Source organism: Gadus morhua, chromosome 3, assembly GCF_902167405.1.
Source record: "Gadus morhua chromosome 3, gadMor3.0, whole genome shotgun sequence".
Lineage (NCBI taxonomy): Eukaryota > Metazoa > Chordata > Actinopteri > Gadiformes > Gadidae > Gadus > Gadus morhua.
This window is the reverse complement of record NC_044050.1, coordinates 2,765,876-2,790,534: the sequence shown is the minus strand read 5'-3', so window position 1 is coordinate 2,790,534 and position 24,659 is coordinate 2,765,876. Positions and strand designations below refer to the sequence as shown.

Here is a 24,659-nt window from a genome sequence, read left to right as displayed (position 1 = left end):
TGACTTGATTTCGTCTATTTCCCATTATGGTTAATGGTTTGGGTACTTAGTCCACCATTGTTGATTTCTCACCTGAAGAGCCAATCTCCAGAGCTATGGCTCGCCAGGCAATGTCCTTTTTAGAGTTGTCTTTGTAATGACGGGAACTTTGGTCATACAATTCGACATATTTTTCCACCTCGACGACCAGTCTCTCATCGTCCATTCTCGTAATTGTTTCTAACAAACGAAAGAGGGCGACATCCAGTGGTGAGGGGTAGATATGGAGGTGCCTACGGGACCCGGGATGTACAAACCAGCTTTTACAAAGCGCTTTTTCAGGGGCGGCGACGCTCGGGAATAGAACATTGGCTCGAAGAGTAGTTGGGCGGCGCGGCGCGGAACGCTGCCACGCAGCTAGTCGGCGCCGGTGTGGGCTAGTACACCCGGAATAATGGGGGCAGACTTTTTGACGCGCCGCTGCGGCGCCGGTGTATTTAGGCCTGGACGTTGCCGTTACGCGTCCGGTGGAATCCCCGGGTTATAGTTTCTAATTCCATAGGTGTGATGTAGTCAGGGCCGTCGGACTGCGGGGACAAAGGGGACAGTTGTGGGGGGGCCCAAGGCAGAGGGGGGACCCATGAGCAAAAAAAAAAAAAAAAATTCCCCCCCCCCCCCCCCCCCCCCCCCCCCCCCCCGTCAATAATCACTCCGGACGACCCCCCCCCCCCCCCCCCCCCCGTCAACAATCAGGGCTTTTGGGACAATCTGACCCCAGGGCAAATCTGTACGAACAGAAGGGCCAACAGAGTGGCGAGAGCCACATGTCTCCAGCTGGAGCCTCCTGGCTCCCGAGGGCCCCGGCCAGCTCCACAGAGGGCCCCACGGTTCAGACAGAAGGTTGTCTGGCTCCTAGCGATGCTTTATAAATCATCAGCTTTAGTTACACGGACAACAATACACTTTGCTGTAAATAGTAAAGACAGCAGATCGTATTAGCAAGGTACTCAATAACAGAACATAGTGGCCGTCATATCTGTTATACATTTAAATGTTTTACATTTATTGCTTTTGAATTCTTTTCCACTTTATAGGTATTTAACATAAAGACTTTTGTCTGATTATCTGAAACACTGGTTAAAACAAATTGACCTTGGCTAGAGACTATACATGCAGCCTACTGTGTCACTATTTAAACCTATTCATGTTTACTATGTTACTATATACTATCTATTTACTATGTCACTCACAAATAAACAAAAATACTTAATAACAACCAGCTGGAAGGCCTACAGACGTCCATCTATGAGAGGAAGAGAGTCATGTGGCAGGGCAGGCCACACAGACCAGCCTATACTTATGTCTCTGCACTGTGGCCTCCAGGCAACATAGAACCCTCTTCAGATGAAACACAGCTCTACAGAAGACTCCTTTTCACAGCAGCCAGACCCCTGTGTAAACAGGTACGTTGAACATGGCCAGACCCACTTGTCCCCACGCCCAGGGGGGTGGAGCAGAGATCAGGAAAGATTAGGGTTTGGACTCTTGGCCTTCTTCCCTACACAACAGTGTCAGAGAAGGACCTCCTTCCACCCAGCCCCCCCTCAATACTCACGTACATGTTTACACACACACATTCACACATATTTATTTTGCTATGAATACAGCCAGATAGCTAGGAGTGGGACCAAGACCCGTTCATGCTCTGTAACTGGATAAGAGAATCTGGTAATTGGCGGGGGGGGGGGGGGGGTCTCATCCAAACAAACAATTGGGTGGCATGTTTGAACTGACTTCACCACTCTGCAACAAGAGGGCTTTTGTCCAACGCCTTCCTCTCGTGACGCTGACTTAATCGCCCCTAGTCTGACTGTGTGTTTGTGTGTTTATGCGTGTGTGTGTGTCTGTTTGCGTCTCCGCCTGTCTGAATGCGAGCGTCTCATGCGTACTTGTGAATGGGTTGTGTATGTGTGTGTGTGTGTGTGTGTGTGGATTGGCATGGGTCTCATGCGTGTGCTTATGTTTGGTTATGTGTATGTGTGTGCGTGTTTATGTGTGTGTGCGTGGGTATGTGTGTGTGCGTGGGTCTCTTGTGTGTGCGTATGTGTGTGTGTATGCGTTTTGGATTCGATTGCCAAAGTGCCGAAAGGGAACACCACAGTTTGGGCACTTAAGGGAAATGTTGAGAGTCCGATAGCATAGCTGTGCCTCACACACGTCATGCTTATTCTGAACACAACCAGGGGCCCTCACACATCATCAACATCTCGGTGATTACACCTTGTCGGAACCTTGATGGGACTGGGATTCTGACGTGAGAGGGACGATAAGGGAACCATGGAAGAGGCCCATGGATACTCTCCATCACACTGGAGGATCACTGGTGTTGCTTTGGAGGTTTAACAGAGGAGGTTCACGGTTGAGCTCTGAGCTTCAGAGTCTGACTCTGACGTTGGCTTCCCCTCTGGACCCCGGTCTCCAGGGACCCGGACTGAGGGGCTGGTCCTCCAAGGAGGGCCGGCTAACAGCTCAAACAAAGGCCATGCTGGCAGTCTTCGACCACAATACTAACAATAGGTTAAACCTCATGAAGATCTCCTTCTCTAGAAGTGTGCCGGTGTAGGGCACCTGTCCCTCTGACTGGGGCCCCATCAGTACCACAGACTGAGGCCCCTACAGTCCCTCTGACTGGGGCCCAACCAGTACCTCTGACTGGGGCCCCACCATTCCCTCTGACTGGGGCCCCACCAGTACCACAGACTAGGGCCCCACCAGTCCCTCTGACTGGGGCCCCTCTGAAAATGCATCGAGCTGTAGAAACGTACATATTCGTACATATTCAAGGCGCTGGTTCTCCACCAAAAAAAATGGAGCGCATCGTGCCTGCGGCTATCCAGTCTGCGCACTGCACGAAACCGCATAGGTCCGTTTTTATTTGAATCCACCCTGGGACCTGGTTTCAGAAAAGTGTGTTTTCGGGCACCAGATACGCCGGTGTTACAACGAATTCTGCGACCCACCGAAAAGTGTGACCCCAGGGGGCAGGTCTTTCTTCTTTGATACAAACGTTAAAGGTCCCATGACATGCTATTTTATCTATTCTTTGATAAAGGTATTAGTGGGCAACTAACACAGTATTCAAAGACGTTCCCGAAATTCAGCCGTGGTGCAGAGTTACAGCCACTCCGAGCCAGTCGCACATTGAGCTTCCCCCAAATGCGCTGTTTTGGTGTCTGTAGCTATAATGCAAATGAGGAGGAGCGAGGCGGGTCAAGGAGGAGGGTGGGGGTGTGGCCCTGAGCAGCTTGCAGCCACGGTACCATGCGCTCTGTTTACAGTGGATGTATGCAATGGCGAGGCGCACACAGCCTTTAGCCGTGTTCTGTAAATATTCTAGAACACACGGGAGACCTGGAGCTCTATATCTAAATATTATCATATAGCCTACATAGATATCTATATCATATTATATATATTATCACGGCCAAAAGCTGTGTGAGCCGATATTATGAATCTCAAACGACCACGTTGGGTTCTCCGACATTCCTGGTTCTTCAACGTCCACATCAATGTGAAGTAGACTGAACCGCGACAAGGAGGAGAAAGGGATCGTTGCCGGGCAGCACTTAGGCACCTCCGCCTCCGGCGGTGGTCCCTCAGCGGGGCTCAAGCGGGAGACAATCGCCGCCAACAATCCCTTTCTCCTCCATGTCGTGGTTCATGCTCTTGAGGGAGTCAAAGCCAAAGTTCCTTCTCCCCAATTCATTCTCAACCTTGGCTGAGATAACCCCCAATACGAGTCTCGTTGTAGAAATACCAGAGACGAGAGTCCGACGTGTTATGCGCCATAACACCAAAAGCAGAACGGTTATCCAAATAACAAGGAAGTGTACAACACTTGCGTTACAGTCCTGGAGCTCTATAATATCATATAATACATAGATATCTATATCATATAATACATATTATCACGGCCAAAAGCTGTGTGCGCCTCCAGACGATATTATGAATCACAAACGACTTTGTCGGGTTCTGCAACGTCTCTGGTTCTTCCACTTTCACATCAACCTGAAGTCGACTGAACCGCACGCTGCCTGCTGCCGGCTGCCCGCTGCCGGGCGATGGTACATCGCGGCAACCGGCGGCATGTCGCAGTTCATGTACTTCAGCGAGTCAAAGCCAAAGTTCCTTTCCCCCAATTCCTTCTCAACCATGGCTCAGATAACCCCCACAACAGTCTTGTTGTGGAAATACAAGACACGTCAAAGAACCGTCAAGAAACACTTGCGTTACAGTGTGTGTATTCACACACACACATGTGGCGCTCGCAGGGTCGAGTCTCATTGGCGGGCCAACGTCTCTGGGCGGGCCAGGCAGAGTAAGGGGAGGAGCATGATGACGTTTAGGACGTCATCATGCTTGATGACGTCCTAAACACAGACATTCCAAATCAGCGCACTTGAGCCTCCGTTTTTTCAAAGGCGAGCAGAACAGCTAGTGCTCGTTTTACACCAAACGCAAGTTTTAGCCACTGGGGGACCATAGGCAGGCTAGGGGAACTCATATTTATGTTAGAAAACCTCATAAAGTGAGATTTTCATGTCATGGGACCTTTAATTCTAAAAAGCATTTTACACAGTAGCCTATAATAGGAAATGCTCAACGGTATACCAACTAATTAAACACTGACTGTAGCTTTTATTGGGAAAAATGCAACGTGATGGACCGTACTAAACGCCCTATCCATTGTGTGGGTCTGTTAAATGCTAATCAAATCTATTTATTAAGCACATTTAATAACACGGTGAAGGGACGGGGGGAGTTCTTACGTTTATTTATGTTTTTGTTCTAAATGCACACCATTTTTTCGACTTCATGCCCTGACTCCTGTCAGGCCACGGAGCAGACAGAACAGACAGACCCACAAAGCATTTCACGAGCGCCCCATGCAAAGTCAATGAGATCCGTCGACGGAAGCATGTAGTGTGAACAAGGCGTGCGGATCCTTCTGGACGGTCGGCCCAGACGCACAAGGCTAAAGGGCTCTTTATGGTCCCACGTTCCCGCAACTTAATGACCATGCAGACGCTTCAACGCAGTCGTGAACGTTTATGGTTCTGCGTCGGGTTTTAGTAAGTGGACCAATCACAGCCCTTTTTGCTGCGTTTTACTCGATGGAAGGTTAAGGCCTTTTTATGGTCCCATGCTCCTGCAACGCAATGACCAGAAGACTCTTCAACGCAGTCGTGAATGTTAGTTTATGGTTCTGCATCGATTTTTAGTTAGCGGACCAAACACAGCCCTTGCAGCTGCTTCGCCTCGACGGAAGGTTAAAATTTTTGGGAGACGCCCTTCTGGCCTTTGTGGTGGACGCAAGTAGGGTCCGCAATGATGTAAGGGGTTCGTAAACCCCTTGCGTTGCGTGAATGTGGAACCATAAAGAGCCCTTTACGATTACGGTTGCAGTGGACGCAAGGGCAAAAATCGTCATCTTCCTTCGCGGCGATGCAGAATAAGTGGCTGAAATTTGTCTGCTTACTAAAACCCGACGAAGAACCGTAAACGTTCACGACTGCTTCGAAGCGTCTGCGTGGTCATTACGTTCCGGGAACGTGGGACCATAAAAAGGCCTTTACGGCTCTTGTTTCCCGTACCCTTTTTTTCCCCGGGGGGGGGGGGGGGGCTTATGGTGCATTCCAGAGCCCATCCAAACCAGTGGGACATGGGACTTATCCTACCTCCAACTAAGAAAAGTGCACTGGAATGCCTTTCGAAGTGGAACATCCCACCGTTGAAGTGGAACCTCCTACTATCGAACTGGGGGGTGATCGACCTAACCCCACTTCAACAAGTAGGAGCTAGTACAGTTCAGGAAGGATAAGTCCCAAATCCCACTGGTTTGGATGGGCTCTGGAACGCACCATTAAGCCAGATGGCGATAGCCGCGGCAGCTACTTACACCGGGATTCCACCGGACGCGGAACGGCTGCGTCCATTCCTACCAGGCGCGTAACGGCAGCGTAGCGCTGCCTTGCGAGCCAGCCGTATTCACGCGAGATCACGCGATAACCCTAAACCTAATGTACTCACCTTCCACTCCCAAAACTATTGCAATTAAATGCCACGCTTTGTCCTTTCTGACATTTTCCTTATAAAAAGGATGATTTGGTACATGAATGACTTCATGTTGCTGAACTTCTACAATGAGTCTCTCGTCGTCCATGTTGACGACCCTCTGAGACCCTTTGATTGATTGACTGCTGACCTGGTGCCACCGGTCATGACGTAATAATGTTGATGTGAAGTTACATGATCTGAGTATTGAGTTTTATTTTGAAAATTGACCGGATGCTCTATGGCTTTTACTTTTTCACTTCCTGCCCTGCTCGATCTGCTCTGTTGAAATTGACGCGGTTTAGCAGCGGCTCGTGGCAAAAATAGAAGTGCGACGGAAAGATAGCGCCGCGCCGCGGCACGCCGCTCCTGGGACGCTGCTGAAACGTTCCGCGGCGCGCCCGGTGGAAATAGTCTCATTGATTAGAGTGGAAGCGATCATCAGCGGTGACCGCGGCGCAGTCGTGCCGCGGCGCGTACGCCTCCGGTGAAATCAAGCCTTTATCATCGTACCACTCTGAACGTGACCAAGCCCCCGGGAACAGTGCATACTTCCGCAATCCACCAGTGCTCAGTGGCCAAGCCTGGTATTGCAGCTGTTTAAGCGGGCTGTGGACAGGCCCATCGATTCAAGGGACCCAGAAGTAGATATCTCCGTTCACTCAAATACAAGTGGGGAACAGGAATGTGTCTCCGCAAAAAATGTCTGGATATATATCAATGGCTGAATCCGAATACTCATACTTGACTACTATATAGTATGCATTTTGTAGTACGCCAAAAATATAGCGCGTCCGAATGCTCAGTACGCATTGTGTAGTACGGAAGACGTTCTATTTCATGTAGGCGTAGCCGTCTGAAAATTCAAACTATGCACCTATCAGCGTGGGCACCGCCCACATTTCCCACGGTATCGTGTCTATATAACGCGGTGTATACCGTCGCTCATCCTCCCTTTTCTTTCAGCACTTGTGCTTATCAGCGAGAAATTGAGAACTACTATTAAGAAGATGAGAACTTCAACACGGATCTCCCAAGCCGGTGGCAGCGGCTCGGGCGAGGCCGCGGACAAACTGCCCTTTTCAGGGCCACCTGAGAGCGCTCCTGGAGCTAGGTCCTTTTCAGGAACCCTATGCGCCTCCTGTCCCGCCTCCCTGGCACCGGGTGACGGGCACTTGGCGTGCTTTCGGTGCCTCGGCGCCGACCACGCCGCGGCTGCTATGGCGGCCCCCGTCTCCTGTGTCGCCTGCCGGGAGCTGCCTGAAGAGGGGATCCTCTCCAGGCATCTCTTCTTTTCCCCTGCGGTGGAACTGGCTGACGCCATCGACCTGTTCGGACCTGACTTCGACGATGGCATCATCGACGCCTCCCTGGACGACGTCTTCGGCGACTCGGCGTCCGGTTTTTCCCGCTCTCGGGTTACAACCGCCACCGTCATACAACACGAGGGTCCGCGCCGGATGACCGATCTCTTTCGGGAGATCATGGGTGAGGCGGCGGCCATCAAAGGGATTCCCATGCCGGCCCTGCCTCTTGCCCCCGTATCTGACGATATGCAGGGCGAGTGCTTTCGCACACCATCTTTTTCCCGGCAGGTTACCCAGTGCCCCTTGTTCCCGCCTTTGCAGCACTTGTTTATTGCTGCAGGTGAGGACCCTTCGACCCTGAAGGCTCCGGTAAGATCCTACACGGATTTCACCAACGTGGAGGGGTGGGCCGATACTCAGGCGAGGGGGATCCCTCGCCTGGAGCCTCCCCTGGCAGCGCTTCTCTCTCCGGGCGCCGGATGGCTCCCTAACGAAAAGCCACTGCCCCCCGACCGCCTCCAGAAGCAGATTGTCGGCCTAACGGACAGGGTGTTCGTTTGTGCCTCTCAATCCGCGGTGGCGGTCAACAACATCGCCCTGCTCTCCTCTGCCATGGTCTCCTTGTCGGCTGACAGGGAGGCCTACGGACCGGAGGAAGCCGCGAGATGGCTGGCGGTTTCCCGCTTTTCCAGCGCCATCCTCCAGCTATGCCAGCCGATAGCCGTTTCGGCCGGCCGGCATATGGCGTGGGCTACCATGATTCAAAGGGTCATATGGCTCTCCCACACTGCGGTGCCGGAACGAGAGCGGGCCAGCCTCGTCCAGGGTCCACTAGCGCCGGGTGGCCTATTTGGTCCCAGGTTCTCCGAGGTGCTCGCGCACCATCAGTCAGTCCGTGAGAATCGTTCCCGGTTCGGGGCGATTCTCACGGGCTCCTCCCGCCAGCAGGCTGGGAGGAAGCGGGGTCTAGCTCCGACTCCAGCCCCGGTGCAGCCGCAGCCTCCGCGCACGGGGAGAGCAGCAGCGCCACGGACCGGGAAGTTCTGGACGCTTGCTCCTACTTTTTCTTTCCCTATTAAAGAAAACAGTAAAGACCGTTCGGCCGAACGGCAGTACATGGTAACTAAAGAGCGATATTCCTCAGGCCACCTGCGTCCTACGCTTGTGGTGCGCTCCTCCATGTTGCCTCTTTCCCCCCCTCAGCCCGGTGGCTGTAGGGTGGCGGTAGGAGGGCGTGTTCACATGGCCTCTGGTTCACCTGCTTCTAAGAAGCGGCGTCCCTTGGTGCCTCTTGGACGGATCAGAGACTCGTTGCACAAGCCCGTGGATACGGCCGCTTGTACCGGTCTCCTGGTTCCCCAGGAGACTGGTCCGCGCGCTGTGGCTACAGCCTGCGGACAGCGCATGCGCACAGGTGCTGCGGCCGGACGGCTCGCTCCCTGTTCAGCGGGCACGAGCGCGACGTCCAGACAGCTCGTTGTTTTTACAGCGGCTAGTTCTGTTACGTCTCCTACGCTCGCTGAGCCTCCTCCCTTTCATGGGAAGCCCCCCTTGGTTCACACGCAGTGTGGAGGCGGTAGGGGCAGAGGAATACGGGTTATTCCTGTACAGTCTTCCTCAGCTGTCGGCTCGCCCTCTCTCCGACCGCTGTGCGTGTTGGCAAGAGCGGTGCGTTCTGCCATCGTGGTTGGACACCACGTTGAGATGGGGCCATCCCATACAGTTCAAGCGTCGTCCCCCACCCTTTATGGGGTTGGTGGAGACCACGCTACGGGACCCGGCTGCGAGCACGGCTCTAGCAGCAGAGGTGGCACGTCTCTTGGTAAAGGGGGCCATCACTGTCGTTCCCCCCTACGAGTCTCACCTAGGGTTTTATTCCCGCTACTTCCTGGTTTCCAAGAAGTCAGGGGAAAAGAGACCTATTCTGGATCTTCGCGTGTTCAACAGATTCGTTGCCACGAGGAAGTTCAGAATGCTCACTGTCGGAGCGTTGTTCCGGTGTGTGAGAGAGGGCGATTGGTTCACATCCCTGGATCTCAAGGATGCTTACTTCCACGTCCCTGTTCGGCAGGCGCACAGGAAGTTTCTCCGCTTTACCTTTATGGGGATGGCGTACGAGTACCAGTGTCTGCCGTTCGGCTATTCCCTGGCTCCGCGCACCTTCTCGAAGTGTGTGGAGACGGCGTTGGAACCACTCAGGCGTCAGGGAAAGAGGATTCTCTTCTACCTAGACGACCTGCTTATTCTGAGCAACTCAGAAGAGACCGCGAGAAGGGACACCATGTTGGTGATAAACCATCTCTCCTTCCTGGGTTTTGCCATCAACTGGGAGAAGAGCTCACCGCTCCCCAGCCGGCAGACAGTCTACTTGGGGCTTTGCCTAGACTCAGCCACCATGACTGCGATGCTTTCGCCTCCTCGGCGAGACGCCATCCTGTCGGCGCTCTCCCGTTTTCACGTTCGCAGAAACGTGACCGCACTGTCCACCATGCGCCTGTTGGGGCTGAAGAAAAGCGTGGAGGATGAGCGACGGTATACACCGCGTTATATAGACACGATACCGTGGGAAATGTGGGCGGTGCCCACGCTGATAGGTGCATAGTTTGAATTTTCACGGGACAAGCCCATAAGGCGAAGCCTAGACGGCTACGCCTACAATCATAGAACTAGAGTTATAATAACATAACTATCGTTTCCGAATGCGTACTACCACCAAAGTAAACCACGGAGTTCACTACGCTATCCCACAATGCAACCGGAGTCTGATAACGAACGAAGAAGAGATGGCTGACCCGACACCACCAGAAAGACGCTTTAGAAAGCGGCGGAAAAAAGAGACATTAAAAAGAGTAAAATAGTAAAGTAAGTAATTAGGTAAAAAGAGACATTTTTAATTTAATAGCAACGATGACAAGACGGAGAACCGTTAACTTATAATTTTGCCGGCATCTGAGGGGAGATACGTCATCTCCAAACATCCGGTGGAGTTTCGGCGATGTTCGGAAGCGTTCGGAGGCGTTCTACGCATAGCTGTAGACCGTACTACACTGTTAGGTGTAGTACCGTCAAGTAGTAGACACTGAACAGAAATAGTATGTACTAAGTATTGGGATTCAGCCAAAGGCTCATAATTATCTTTATGCCATGTCTTAAAAAAAATTACGTTTTTTCTTTTCAAAAAAATCACCTCAAGCGTTTTATTAGCCGTTCTCTCTAATTATTTTTTGCTGGAGAAGGAGGGGTGTGCAGCTGAAAGGGGTCGTAGTGAAACAGATGTTGTTTCGACCTGGCATCCGAGAGGGCCTAGTTCAGTGCTCCGTTAACGTGTCAGATTAGACTGGTTCAGCTGCAGCTCAATAACTCTCACTGTCTTCTGCTTGCGATCATTGTGATTCACCATATATTGATCCATTTATTCAAAAGATCCAAAGACAAAGAACAGGTGCATTACGGTATCATTTTAAATTATTGTTAATAGTCTAATTAACATTTCAGCATTAGTATTTAATTTTTCATTTGCTTGTTTAGCTACCTATGTATGACAGTTAACAATGTTGGTGTATTACAATTATTTATGGGTGTAGGCCACTCCAACTTCGTTGCTGGTTGAAATATAACCATTTTACAACCATTGTACATAAGTTATTGATTGCATTTTTCGTAAAAAGATAGTTGGAAGGAATCTGTTTCTTAAGCAGTGTGACACTTGGAGCTTGCATGACGGAGCACAAGTTGGCACAAAGCACTCAAAACTGCAAAAAGACATTGTTCAATTGCAGACTTGGAGCTTGCATAACGGAGCACAAGGCATAGTTTAATAGTGCATTTATTTTTGAACAGCACATCCGATCAGTGACCTCTGTAATTTTTGTACATTTAAATGTCTGCCCATCACTAACTGAGTTTAGCTTTATCTATTATTAGTTTTATTTTCTTCCCTTCTTTTCTTAATGTTATGTGTATTTTGTTTTTAAGATAAAACAAGAGAAACCCAAACATATCTTATGGTCTCGTATTTATGTAAATGATTCATGTATTTATGTGTTTTTTACATGTTGTGACTGTCTGAGTTTGTGATGTGGGCCTATATGGTCTCGTACTGTAGTTATGTACATGTTTCATGTATTTATGTGTTTTTTTCATGATGTGACTCTCTGAGTTTGTGATGTGAGTCTTTGTTCTATGTTCCCACTCTTGGCCTGCCCCTTGACGTGGTGAGTGGGCTTTAAACTAAGACTTAGTTTTAATTTTTTGTTTGTTATTGATTGTTTGTCACGGTCTATCTTATTAATGATACAAAGCCTTAACTAAACCCCTTCTCTTCTGTTGGCAGAAACTGGAAACTTCAGAGTATATTTTATCTTAAGTTAGAAAATCTTTGTTTCCTCATCAGATCCCAGTCCATCATGCTCCTGTACTTGTCTGCCGTGCCACCATCATGCCTCATGCATCACCTCTCAGCGCCCTGCCCAGCTGCATCTTATTCCGTTACTCCAGCTCTTTCCAGCTCTTTCACATAAGTGACAAACACGCTCCACCCAAGTGTTTTTAATCTTTTATTAATTATACATGTACGGTGTACTTAAGTGGCCTGAAAGGTGCCCATCAATAAAATGCTTTTTATTAATATAACATTATGGCTCTATCAAAAGCAAAGTACACCTGCCATTTACAGTTATCATTTATACTATCCTAGACATCTTTAATCTTATTTACATAGGCCTACAGTAGGCCTGATTTCCTCTGAATATTTAAATAAAAAAAGCCCTGTCCCTGTACAATATTTCATGTTCAGGATCAAGTTTGAGATTCAGTTTCAGTATTAGGCCTACTTGTTTTTGAAACCTGACGTGGGGCTGGCACCATCATATCTTTCTTATTTATTGCACCCACACATAATAGGTCCATGATACCATGTGGAGTCATTTCAGACTCCTTTGCTTCCTAACACCTTGTGAGTTCCCTTGGTACACCAGCTGATGGGTCTGTGTATATATTGGGCATTTGATTTTCGTTACAGAAACAGAAATATATAAAAAAACAAGTGGTAATTACGATTTCTGTTTTAACATTCAAAAAGGTATATACAAGGTGCTTTTCTTATAAAGTCAAAAAGGGGCAAACTAATCTAAAATAATAATTGTTAAACATATAGAGAATCATCGGGGGATTAGTAACCTGTACTTCCATGGTCGGTAAACAATGCGACTGCGATCGCTCAGACCTCTTGCTTACGATACTACAATGCTAACAATGCTAAAAAACAAGAATATTTCTGCATCCGTTACGTCATGAAGTAGGGCGTGGCTATGGACCCATGATGCGGAAGCATATCTCTCCTTGATGTTGCCCTGCGCCATTGAGCAGTCTACATAGGAATGAATGGGCGCCATTTTGGAATCTGTTGTCCATTTTATAATATGTCCATGATCGTGACCTTATAGCAGCCCGACACAATGTAGCCTGCCAATAAATCCAAGGAAAAAGAAGAATGCCCACAATTAATAAAGGTCAACAATGTAGGACGTCCAAGAAGGACGGCAAACGTTTGCGAAGCTTTTGCCGTTTTCCAGAAATACCTCGCGAATAATGTGTTTGTTATTATCCCCCTGTCGCACAGAAGTGCGATTCTGTCGACCAATAAAAGGACAGCTCGTGTAGCTCGAGCTTGCCGTCACCCTTTCAGGCGTTAGTACCCCAACGGAGAACTGCGAGACGAGTACGGCTCAGTCCGGGTCACGCCCGCTTTTGGCGGGGGAAATGCTGCACCTTTGCGAACTGAACTGACCCGCACCCTCCAGTAGAAACGCAGCAGGGTAGGCCTACTGTCGTTGGTGGAATCGCGAGCTGTATGAGTGCGCCCCTAGAATTTAGGGGGAAAAACGTACTTGGGCACGGTACAGATGACCTGTGAGTGCGCCCTCTCTCCAGGAGCCCTCAGAAGGAGTTCGCCATTAGGATGATCAGTAGGCCTACTCCAGAAATAATATTCACAATCATACATAGTATGTTACCGTTAGCAGGAACCGACAATAATTACATAACGACAACAGGCTCACAATATAGTAGTATTGCATTATAGAGAGTAGGGCCTGTTTGAGTGGTTAATTAGAGAAGGGAGTATGTGCTCTGTTTGACACATATATACTACACATTTATTATATAGCGATATAGTATTGTAGTAGTAAAAAAGTTGTTTTTTATCATAATTACTACAGCACTACATAACTAGGCCTATATAATAAATAAATATATAATGGTACATCTTCTAGTATATTACCATAACGCTGCATTTCCGTTGACAGTTGAACGAATGGTCGAATTCTTAGATAGGAACAAAAGAACGAAACAGAAGCCAGATGCTCCAGAGAGATGATGCGTACAAATCAGCTTGTGTTGCATGAACAATAGCCCCCAGCTGGGCTGGAGCCGGCCGACCCCGGCCGGGCTGGAGCCCCCCTGGAGCCCCGCTGACCGACCTGGGGACTACCTCACTCAACGCGCACAACACCGCGCTTTTACGCACAGTAGAGGAATACAGTACATCATTGATAACAGAGAAATACGTGTGTGTGTGTGTGTGTGTGTGTGTGTGTGTGTGTGTGTGTGTGTGTGTGTGTGTGTGTGTGTGTGTGTGTGTGTGTGTGTGTGTGTGTGTGTGTGTGTGCGTGTGCGTGTGTGCGTGTGTTTCATTGGTAACATAATACCAGGGGCAGGTTTGCGTTTGCCGTTTGAAGCTGAATAAGTTCTCGTAAGTAAGCAAACATAGCCGTAAATTCAAATAGCGGAAACGATCAACGCCCAAATAATATGAACTTGTAACTTGATGATACAATTACACAGTGGAAAGCAAGTTAAGCAGACCTTTAAGACGAAGCCCTTGTCTTACCTATCGTCTGGCCGGGAGCATCGTGTTGCGATACCTAACACCGGGGGCTCGACTGCCTATAGACAGCCGGATACCACAGAGTTAAGGAAGCTAGAGCCAACAAACGGGTCTTTTGTTGTGTGCCTCGGGCCAAAATCTCCAATATTCTTCCGGCCCACTGCTCGGTTGGGACTGGGATCGATCCTCTCCTTGTCCTCCCTCTAGTCTGTCTCCTATACCCCTTTCTCTGACACGCACTCACACGTACACATTCAGCCACGTGACCGCGTAACCTGACACCCCCAGGCTTATGCCACCCTGGGTTGGTCATCTCTCATCCATATGGAGATACTCCATCTACCCAACTCTTTAGTAAAGATCTATACAATATCCAACCATTATTATTATAGATAGAGAGAGAGAGAGACAGACAGACAGACAGACAGACAGACAGACAGACAGACAGACAGACAGACAGACAGACAGACAGACAGACAGACAGACAGACAGACAGACAGACAAAGAAATAAATAGATAGACCGACCGACAGACCGGCAGACAGACAGACAAACAGACAGACGGACAGACAGACAGACAGAGAGATAAACAGACAGACAGACAGACCGAGAGATAGATTGATAGATAGAGAGATAATTAGATAGATAGATAGATAGATAGATAGATAGATAGATAGATAGATAGATAGATAGATAGATAGATAGATAGATAGATAGATAGATAGATAGATAGATAGATAGATAGATAGATAGATAGATAGATAGACAGACAGATGTCTACATTGGCACTATTACATATTATATTCTGCTTTTGGTGTAAAATACAATAGTAACCCTCTTCAGACACATTCATGTGTTACAACTACTCATAGCTACTAGTGCTGAAAAATTCAGAAGGTTGATATTGCTAAAGTGGTCCCTTGTCTTGGCACCTGAACATGAGTTTAGCCAGGCTACCTCTAAACATGTGTAACTATGTGTGTATGTACTGAAGTAGACTACAGCCCTACAATACAAAGAATAATTTAAAGCATGATTTTAAAGTAATACTGCTGGTCCCATTTGGTCAAAGCGAATAGACAATAGAAGAAGTAGCTCTTTAAGTGAGTGACCATTGTGATGCATAAGGAAGCATTCTTCCCCACATGAATGGTGAATCAGGTTGACTCGGACAAGGAGAGCTGTTACGCCATTGGCCTTGAACTTTCACACAGCTCATATTTATTCATGCTCAGCTCCCCGACCACTGAATACATAACATTCAAGGCAAGGCAAGGCAAGGCAACTTTATTTATGTAGCACTTTTCATACACAAGGTAGACTCAAAGTGCTTCACATATAAACATTGTTATACAATAAAATAAAATAATAGATAAGTAAAAGAAAACACATGCAAAGAAATGAGTAAAATAGAAAGTGCAATGTATTTAAGATCAGATCAACAGTCTCTCTGGTATCCGCGTCGGGACTCCAACCCGACCTAAAAGGAACTTGGTACTTTCTCTGGGACTCCAACCCGGATTCTAGTAACCCTTATCCTTTCTCTCTGGTATCAGATCATGTATCTTTCTGGTAAAAATAGAAAATTTAATTGAAATTTAAAAAGGCTTTTTAGTAAGTAAAATTGAAAGTGCAATGTATTTAAGAAAGTGAGAAAATTAAATTGAAAGTTAAAAAGGCATTTTAGTAAAATAAAGGTAAAGTATTTAAGATTTAGCAGAAAGCTAAAGCAAACATAAAAGTCTTCAATCTTGTTTTGAAGGTGCTCAGAGTTGGGGCAAGTCTTAAATCCTCAGGGAGTTTATTCCAGCTATTTGTTGCATAGTAACTAAATCCTGCTTTCCCATGTTTCGTGTTTACTCTGGGGATAATTAACAGATTGGTCTCAGAAGATCTTAGTGTTCTAGAAGGCTTATGTAGTGGAAGCATATCAGTTAAATATTTTGGGCCCAAACCATGTAGGGATTTATAGGTTAGCAACATGATTTTAAAATCAATTCTCTGACCTACAGGAAGCCAATGTAACGATTTAAGAATTGGTGTAATATGTTCAAATTTTTTGGTCTTTGTTAAAACTCTAGCAGCAGCATTCTGAACAAGCTGAAGCTTCCTTAGAGTTTGTTTTGGGATACCTGTAAGGAGACCATTGCAGTAATCAAGCTTACTAGTGATAAAGGCATGTACATGTTTTTGTAAGTCTTCGGTGGACATGAGCCCTCTAAGTCTTGCTACATTTTTAAGGTGATAATATGCAGATTTTGTAACTGATTTGATGTGACTTTCGAAATGTAAATCAGAATCCATGATAACCCCTAGATTTCTGGCTTTGATTGAGGTTTTCAGGGACAGAGAGTGAAGGTGTTGGGTTACCCTAAGCCTTTCCGTTTTAGCACCAAATACAATTATCTCTGTTTTATCCTGATTTAGCTGAAGGAAATTTCGGCACATCCAGTCTTTCACTTGATCAATGCACTGGCACAGCAGATCAATGGGCCGATAGTCATTTGGTGATAGCGATACATAGATTTGCGTGTCATCAGCATAGCAATGATGGTCAATATTGTTATTTTGCATGATTTGCCCTAGTGGGAGCATGTAGATGTTGAATAAAGAGGGTCCTAAGATCGAACCTTGTGGGACTCCACACATCACGTTGGTTGATTCTGATACAAAGTCGCCGAAGGAAACAAAGTAGTTCCTATTTTGTAGGTAGGATCTGAACCAATTTAAGACTGTGCCTGAAAGCCCCACCCAGTTTTCTAACCTGTCCAAAAGTATTGTATGGTCTACAGTTGAATGCAGCACTGAGGTCTAGTAGCATTAGTATTGAGGTTTTGCCAGAGTCTGTGTTAAGACGGATGTCGTTTACAACTTTAATGAGGGCGGTCTCAGTGCTGTGCAGGGGTCGAAATCCTGATTGGAAGGTGTCATAACAACCAGTTGATGCCAGGAAGTGATTAAGTTGCTGGAGGACAACTTTCTCAATGATTTTACTTATGAAGGGCAGATTTGATATTGGTCTGTAGTTGTTAATAATAGAGGTATCTAGGCTCCGCTTTTTTAAAAGGGGTTTAATAACTGCAGTTTTCACGGCTTTTGGGAAGTTGCCTGACTGGAGAGAGTTGTTAACTATCTGTAATATGTCTATTGCTAGGCAGTCAAAAACATTCTTAAAGAGGTTGGTAGGTAAAGAATCAAGGCAACAGGTGGATGGCTTTAGTTGTGTAACAGTTTCCACAAGAGTTTTAGAGTCAATAACATTAAAGCATGCCATCCCTGCCACGTTACTTTTGCCTGAACAGGGTGGTAGTCCAACATTTTTGTTTGAAGTGGAGATATTGATGGCGCGTCTGATGCCTTCAATTTTATCAGTATAAAAAGCTGCAAACTCATTGCATTTCTGCGTGGAATGGAGATCAGGTGGAATTTGTGTTGGGGGGTTGGTCAGTCTGTCAATAGTTGCAAATAGGGTTTTTGCATTATTATTATTGGATTTAATGATATTGGAGAAAAATGTTTCTCTAGCACTTTTTAAGTCTGAATTGTAGGCACGGAGGCTCTCTTTGTAGATATCATGGTGAATATGAAGTTTTGTTTTACGCCAGATGCGTTCAACCTTCCTGCATTCTTTTTTCTGTGCTGTTACCGTAGCAGCTTTTCTCCAGGGTGCCTTTTGCTTTCCAGAAATCGTTTTAACCTTATAAGGTGCAATGACATCCATGACTTTCAAAATTTTCAAATTAAAGTTTTCTACAAGATCATCAGCAGAACATGGGTTGAGAGGTGTTTGTAAGGAGATGGCCTTTCTAAAAAGTACATACGATTCTTCATTGATATACCGTTTTTTGACAGTATTTGATTTTGTCTGTATCGGGAATAAAAGATATATTAAAGAAAACACAAAAGTGGTCAGACAAGGAAGGATCAGTCACAGAGAGATCAGAAACATTGAGGCCCTTTGTGAAAACCAGGTCTAGAGTGTGGCCCTTACAATGAGTAGTCTCTTTCACATGTTGGGACAGTTCAAATGTGTCCAAAATGGTAAAAAGTTTTTTCGCACACTTGTCATTCAAATCATCAGTATGAAAATTGAAGTCACCAGTTATAACTAGACAGTCGAGGTATGTGGAGATGCTAGACAATAATTCTGTGAATTCATCGAAAAAATTTGCAGAGTATGTGGGTGAGGAGAGCTCTGGGGGAGCATTTCAATACAGCACAAAGGTATTCGAATGATGGAAAATCACCAAATAACATCTGTTTCCCCTGAAAATCATTTTAAAATATAACAGCAACCCCTCCACCTCTTTTTCCAGATCTACATGCATCAAAAAAGTTATAGTTGGGAGGAGCTGTCTCTATCAGAACGGTTGCACTGTTATTTTGTTCCAGCCATGTTTCAGTTAAAAACATAAAATCCAGTTTAGAGGTGGTAATAAAATCATTAACTAAAAATGATTTGTTATTAAGAGACCTAACATTAAGTAGACCCATCCTGATGGTGTTGTTGATAGGCTTTAAGGTTGTTTTTGGTTTGGAGGAAATATGTATGAGATTTGTGAGGTTAGCAGTGTGTCTAAGTTTCCCTTTGTTTACTCTCTTAGTGGTTACAGCAGGAATGCAAAAGTTGCCATGTTTTGACATAGGCAACCTTGGGTTCAGCAGATTATGCGAAACGTCCTTTATACTTTGTCTACAGCTGAACCCTTTTTTGTCTCAGTAATACTCAGGACTACTATCAGTACAGGGGGCGGGGGGCTGGGGTGCCCTCCGCTTTGGTGTTATCAGCCTGTGGGAATGACCTGGCGATGCTATCATTGACACAGATGCAAGTTTGATGCCTACATATTCCTGTTTCTTAAATTCAGCTGGAAAATCGCAAAGGGAGGAGACAGTGAAGCTGGAGTTGTTGTGGCTATGGGAGAGATGAGGAGGGGGGTGGCCGTTCCTCGCCAAGCCAGCATCAGCGATGGGGGAGGGCACGGTGTCCATGGTGTCGGGCAGGCTGTTGTCTCTCTTCAAGGTCTTTGGTCTGTAATGCAGAGGAGGGGGGTGGCCGTTCCTCGTCAAGACAGCATCAGCGATTAGGGAAGGCACAGTGTTGATGGCGTCGGGCGGGCTGTTGTCTCTCTTCAAGGTCTGTGGGCTGTCTGCTATCTGTGTGTCAGATAGTGGCAGAGTAGATGTGTGGGGGAGGCTGTAGTCTCGCTTCTTCTCAACCTGTGCTCTGATTGTGGCCTGTGCGTCAGACCATGGCAAGATTGTGGCCTGTGCGTGAAGCGAGAAGAGAAGATTGTCCCTCAACAGTTTTGAGCCTAACCTGTTTGGGTGTAGGCCATCTGCTCTGAAAAGATATTTGCGCCCCCAGAATAAGTTGTAATTGTCAATAAAGCCCCTTCCTCTTTCATTGCAGACTCTGGAAAGCCATGTATTCAGTGCAAGTAGACGACTGAATCTGTTTATTCCCCTGTCAACTGCTGGTATGGGTCCACTGATGAATGAGTTGATGTGTATTTTGTCCAGTGTATCCAATAGATCAGTGTAATCCCTCTTCGGAAGTTCTGACTGTTCTCTTTGAATATCATTAAATCCTGCATGCACAATAATCTGTGAGATTTTGGGGTTTTCCAATATGATTTTTGCTATTTTATGGTTGATATCACTAACCATTCCATATGGGAAGTTGCATGTTTTGATCTTCTTACCGGTTATATCCTTGATGGTTGAGTCTCCTATAATCAGAGTGTCTGGTTCATCTGCTTCCTCTGAGATGGGCCCTTGTTGGACGGTGGCAGACACATGGGCAGCCCGCCTCCGCGGCGACTGGTTGTTCCATGTCTGTCCGTACCGTCTGTCCGGACACATTTCAGGGGTCAGGGGTGCACAGGTGGCCGAGGCATGCACAGCTCGCCTCCATGGCGACTGGTTCATGTTCCGTCTCTGTCCGCACTGTCCGTCCGGACGCATCTCGGGGCTCAGGGGTGCATGGGTGGCAGGCTCGTTCGTGGACTCTTGAAGTGGAAGGAACCGGTTCTTCAGTGGCAGGTTTAATTTCGGTGACGGGCTAATCCGGCTGATAACTTTAGCTTTGGGTAGTTTAGCATTTGGCGTTGAGTGATCTTGTTGATTCACTTTGGTATGTTGTTTTGGCTTAGCGCCGACTCTGTGCCAGTGAAACGCAGCTGGAACTGTCTCTCTCTTGTCCAGCTTCGGGAAGGATACAGTGTAGCTTTGATCATCTTGCTGTATCTGAGTGAGCTCAGCAAACTCACCCATCGGCACTGTATCCTGTAGGGGTCCTTTGCATTTTTCTAATGCTGTCTCGTTTCAATTAAAGCCACCGTCTGTTGCAGTTTGGTGCAGTCTGTGCATTTCCCAGTCTCCGTGCCTGAGATATCCGAGTACAGAGGCATGTTGGCGATAGGAAAGTCCAAGGCTTTTTCTGCGGTCTGATCCGGGAGTAAAAAGTGCCAAAATGTATTGTTGAATCGAGCGATGGAGGACGACGAAAACAAACTATATACTGTTAGGTATTATGATCATGAAATAAAATAAGATAAAGTAGATCTGAACGATGAATTAAGTAGTTTTTTCCAATGCCTAGCGGAGCTTCGGGAAACATGACCTCTCTCTCTGCTGCTGATCCAAGCAGCAGCTTGGAAATGGCATCTCTTCATCTCGTTGGGTTCATATACATAAGGAATCCAACTAGAAATATAGTCAATATATATAATTTATGATTTCTTCATAATAATTGTGATCACAATGATGGGAGGTAAAATTAGTGTATGTTTATGTTTGAGTTACTGATGACCACCAGGACATCATGTAGAATACCTCATTGTTCATAGTACCGAAATATTTAACAATAATAGCCTACTAAAAGTATAAAGATTCAAATTCTGTTTATTTTATTACATCTTAGCGTACAAATTCAGAAGAGTACGATTCTTATGCTTGCTTCCTAACATAGCAGCAACAATACGATGATAAAGTAAGTCAAAATAAGTCAAAATAAAAGTATGTAAAATAGATCACGATAATAAATTCAAAAAGTAGGTAATAATAAGTAGAGAAACTAAAACAGTGATAAGTAATGAAGCTCACATTAAAGAAGGCCCCCAGGATCATGGGCCCAAAGCCAAACTCTTTCAGCCACCTGATGTGAAATAGGCGTTGATGTGAAGTGGACCCCCAGAAACTTAGCGCTGTTTACCCTCCCTACAGCAGACCCATCAATGGTGATGGGGTCTTGTGCCTGTCTCTTCCTCCTGAAGTCCACCACATGTCCTTGGACTTGACGCTTGAGGTTGAGTTCCTGGCCATACGGAGTCGGTGGTCAACCTCGCCCCGTCTCGTCCCGTCAGAGATCAGCCCGGTCATGGGCATGTCATCGGTGAACTGGATCACTATGTTGGAGCTGTGAGTGGCCAAGCAGTCGAGGGTTGAACTGAGAGGAGAGGAGGCAGCTCAGGACACAGCCCTTAAGGGCTCCTGGGCTGATGGTCCAGGGGGTGGAGATCTTAGAACCCATCTTCATCACCTGATTTCCACCCAACAGGAAGTAAAGGATCTAGCATATGCTGGGATCAATGGCTGTGTCCCTGAGCTCGCTCTCCAGGCTTGGGGATGTCTATGGGGTTAAAGGCTGAATTATAGTCCACCACCAGCATCCTCACATATTTTTTATTCATATAAAACGAAATGGTGGGGCTGAGGGTGACGTCCTGATCCATATATACATCAATATATATATATATATATATATATATATATATATATATATATATATATATATATATATATATATATATACATATATATATTAGTGCTGTCAGTTTAACACGTTATTAACGGCGTTAACGCAAACCAATTTTAACAGCGTTAATTACGTTTTTTCACCTGCTGTCTAGCAACAACTTAGAAAAACTAAGTTGTTGCTAGACAGCAGATAAGCCTACGAAAAGAATAGACTGGCGTCGTTAGAAAAACTCTAACACTATACCGGATCTAGCTACAACGAAAACCAAACAACAAGCACGCCGCACAAACTTTTTGGGGCAAGCAAGGATACGGAGCGGGTGAAAAACTCCTTAAAAGTGTGTCTGTGTGTTTGTGTGTCACTCTGTTCGAGCCTGGACCTCGTTTCCCGATAACGATGGATCTTCGCTCGTACGATCATTCTCGCGATGGATCTTGCGAACCATCGTGAATTTCTTTGGAGCGTTTCCCGAAACTCCTCTAAACATGAACGCGCGTTCACTGCACTCACAATGTTCGTAGGATTGTAACAGTCTACTGACACGGTGCTGAAATGGGCTCCGTACTGAGGGAGACGCAGGAATGTCGCAGGAAAATGGGGTTAAAAAGCATCCCCATCAAGGCCAACAGCAGAGTAGCCTACGAAAAGAATAGACTGCAATAATTTGAATGCTAAAGACATTAAAACACAATTGATTAGGCCTAGGCCGACATATGTATCCATAATCCTGAATGCACTGTGCGTACATTTTTTCACAGCATTTTCCCCCCTTCCATGTTACAAAAATCTAAAAATAGCTTGTGTGACAACTAGGTGCTGATTTCTGAAACATGCTTTGCACAGCAAAGAGAGCCGACTTTATCTGATTCCGCATAAGGTTTCATTGATTGGCGCGCTCTCTCTAGTCTAGAATATTTGTAGACTAAAAATGCAACGTTCCATTCATGTATTATCATTCAAACGCAGAGGCTAGGCTTTGACGCACTGCTATTGCTGACCCGATTAAGAGAGCTTGGTATAGATCCTGCCCATATTGTTGGGCAGGATGATGTAGGCTAGGTCTTTTTACACTGCCAAGCCAGTTCGGTCGCAAATTTCCTGTGTAAAACCGAGCGGGTCAAACCCCATTCGTCACTGCGCAGGCTTTCTTGGTTCACTGGAGAAGGCGGGCCTGCGCACATAGTCTAGACCTCTTTAGAATAATTTGTATTATTGCATACTCCCGAATGTTTTAATTTTTTTTATGAATGAAGAGGCATGCAATAATGATTTCACGACGTTCACAGTTTGTGAGTTTTGCGTCTGTTGAGTGACCACCCCTGACTTATATTTTTGAGTTTGTAAAATATAAAAATCTTAGTTGGTATAACTCTAACTTTCAAGTTTGTCTAAAGAAAAAAATCACGTTTTTGATGGGCTCAAAACTCAAAAATTGATTGCAGTAAGTTGCCTTGCAATTTTGAGTTTGCACAACTTTTTATTTTTTACAGTGTAGAAATCATTGACAAGTGGTGTAGATGGTTTTCCCTCTGTGCAAGGTCATTAGCCCATGAGGCGTAACTATCGGTAAGCAGGGTATGCGGGTGCGAACGGGCCCGGGGCCAATCAGGGGCCCCAAAAAAAAAAAAGAACCCCCCCCCCCCCCGGTCAACAATCGCTCCGCCCCCCCCCCCCCCCCCCCCCTCAACAATCGTAACGGGGGGGGGGGGCCTGCCTTGAACACCCTGCATACGGGCCCGTCGTTGCCTTGTTACGCCACTGCCCATGACCTAGTAAGTCCTACAAAAAAAACTACAGTAATAGCAGATGTTGAAGTTGTTAAATCGTTAACAAACAATTTGTGTGGAACAATCGGTTAAGGTAAGTTAAGTGCTTGAGTCTTGACACTTTAGAGAATGTCTAGCGCGCAACTTGAATAAGCCATGTGCGATTTTACCCGGGCTCCAGCGCAACATTCCCTACCAGGTGCAGCCTCAGCAGGTAGCCTAAGACCATTCATACAGGAGCAAGCAAGAACGTTATTCTGTCCTTGGGAAACGAAAAAAAGGACAATCCGTTTCCACGGTTGGAGCAGTTTATCATTGCACATTTACGAGGCTTTCTTTTCGAAAAACAGACAATGACAGATGAAATGATATTGAGCGGGACATTGACTGTATTATTTAAGGTTGTCATACCGTACCATGTATATAACACATTGAACACCGAACACAAGAAATGGAAGAAATTCAATTTATACCCATGTACTTTCACCATACATAACTATATAAAAAATAAAAGTGCCTGCAGGAAAATATAAATACAGTACGCAAAAATTAACTTCGACGGAAAGTCCTCCGATTGTGCTTCAGCTTCAGATGCCATCAAGAGGGGTCTCTGGTCATAATCAGTCGCAAGTCCGTCCCTGACCAATCAGCATTCATTAGCAGAATGCTGTACGGCCAACAACGGCCCAAACTGTAAGAAATCGAAAGGACATAAGTACACATTCATTTGGCTTTTGAACTATAATCATTGAACTTGCGGAATCTACAATAAAATTTGCGATATTTCAACGACAAGCAGGTGAAAGAGATATATTTAGACTTGTAGGCCCATAGACTCCCATTTAA

The 24,659-nt window shown here is 46.3% G+C and overlaps 1 protein-coding gene across 1 annotated transcript in view; it reads right to left on the bottom strand.

Moving 5' to 3' along the window:
• Positions 1-14,539, bottom strand: part of LOC115540761 (E3 ubiquitin-protein ligase pellino homolog 1) — a 28,013-nt gene extending 13,474 nt beyond the window's left edge. Inside the window, exon 1 of the mRNA XM_030352322.1 lies at positions 14,290-14,539. The gene's annotated coding sequence lies outside the window, so the exon portion shown is untranslated. The remainder of the gene's footprint in view (positions 1-14,289) is intronic.
• Positions 14,540-24,659: the final 10,120 nt, after the last annotated feature.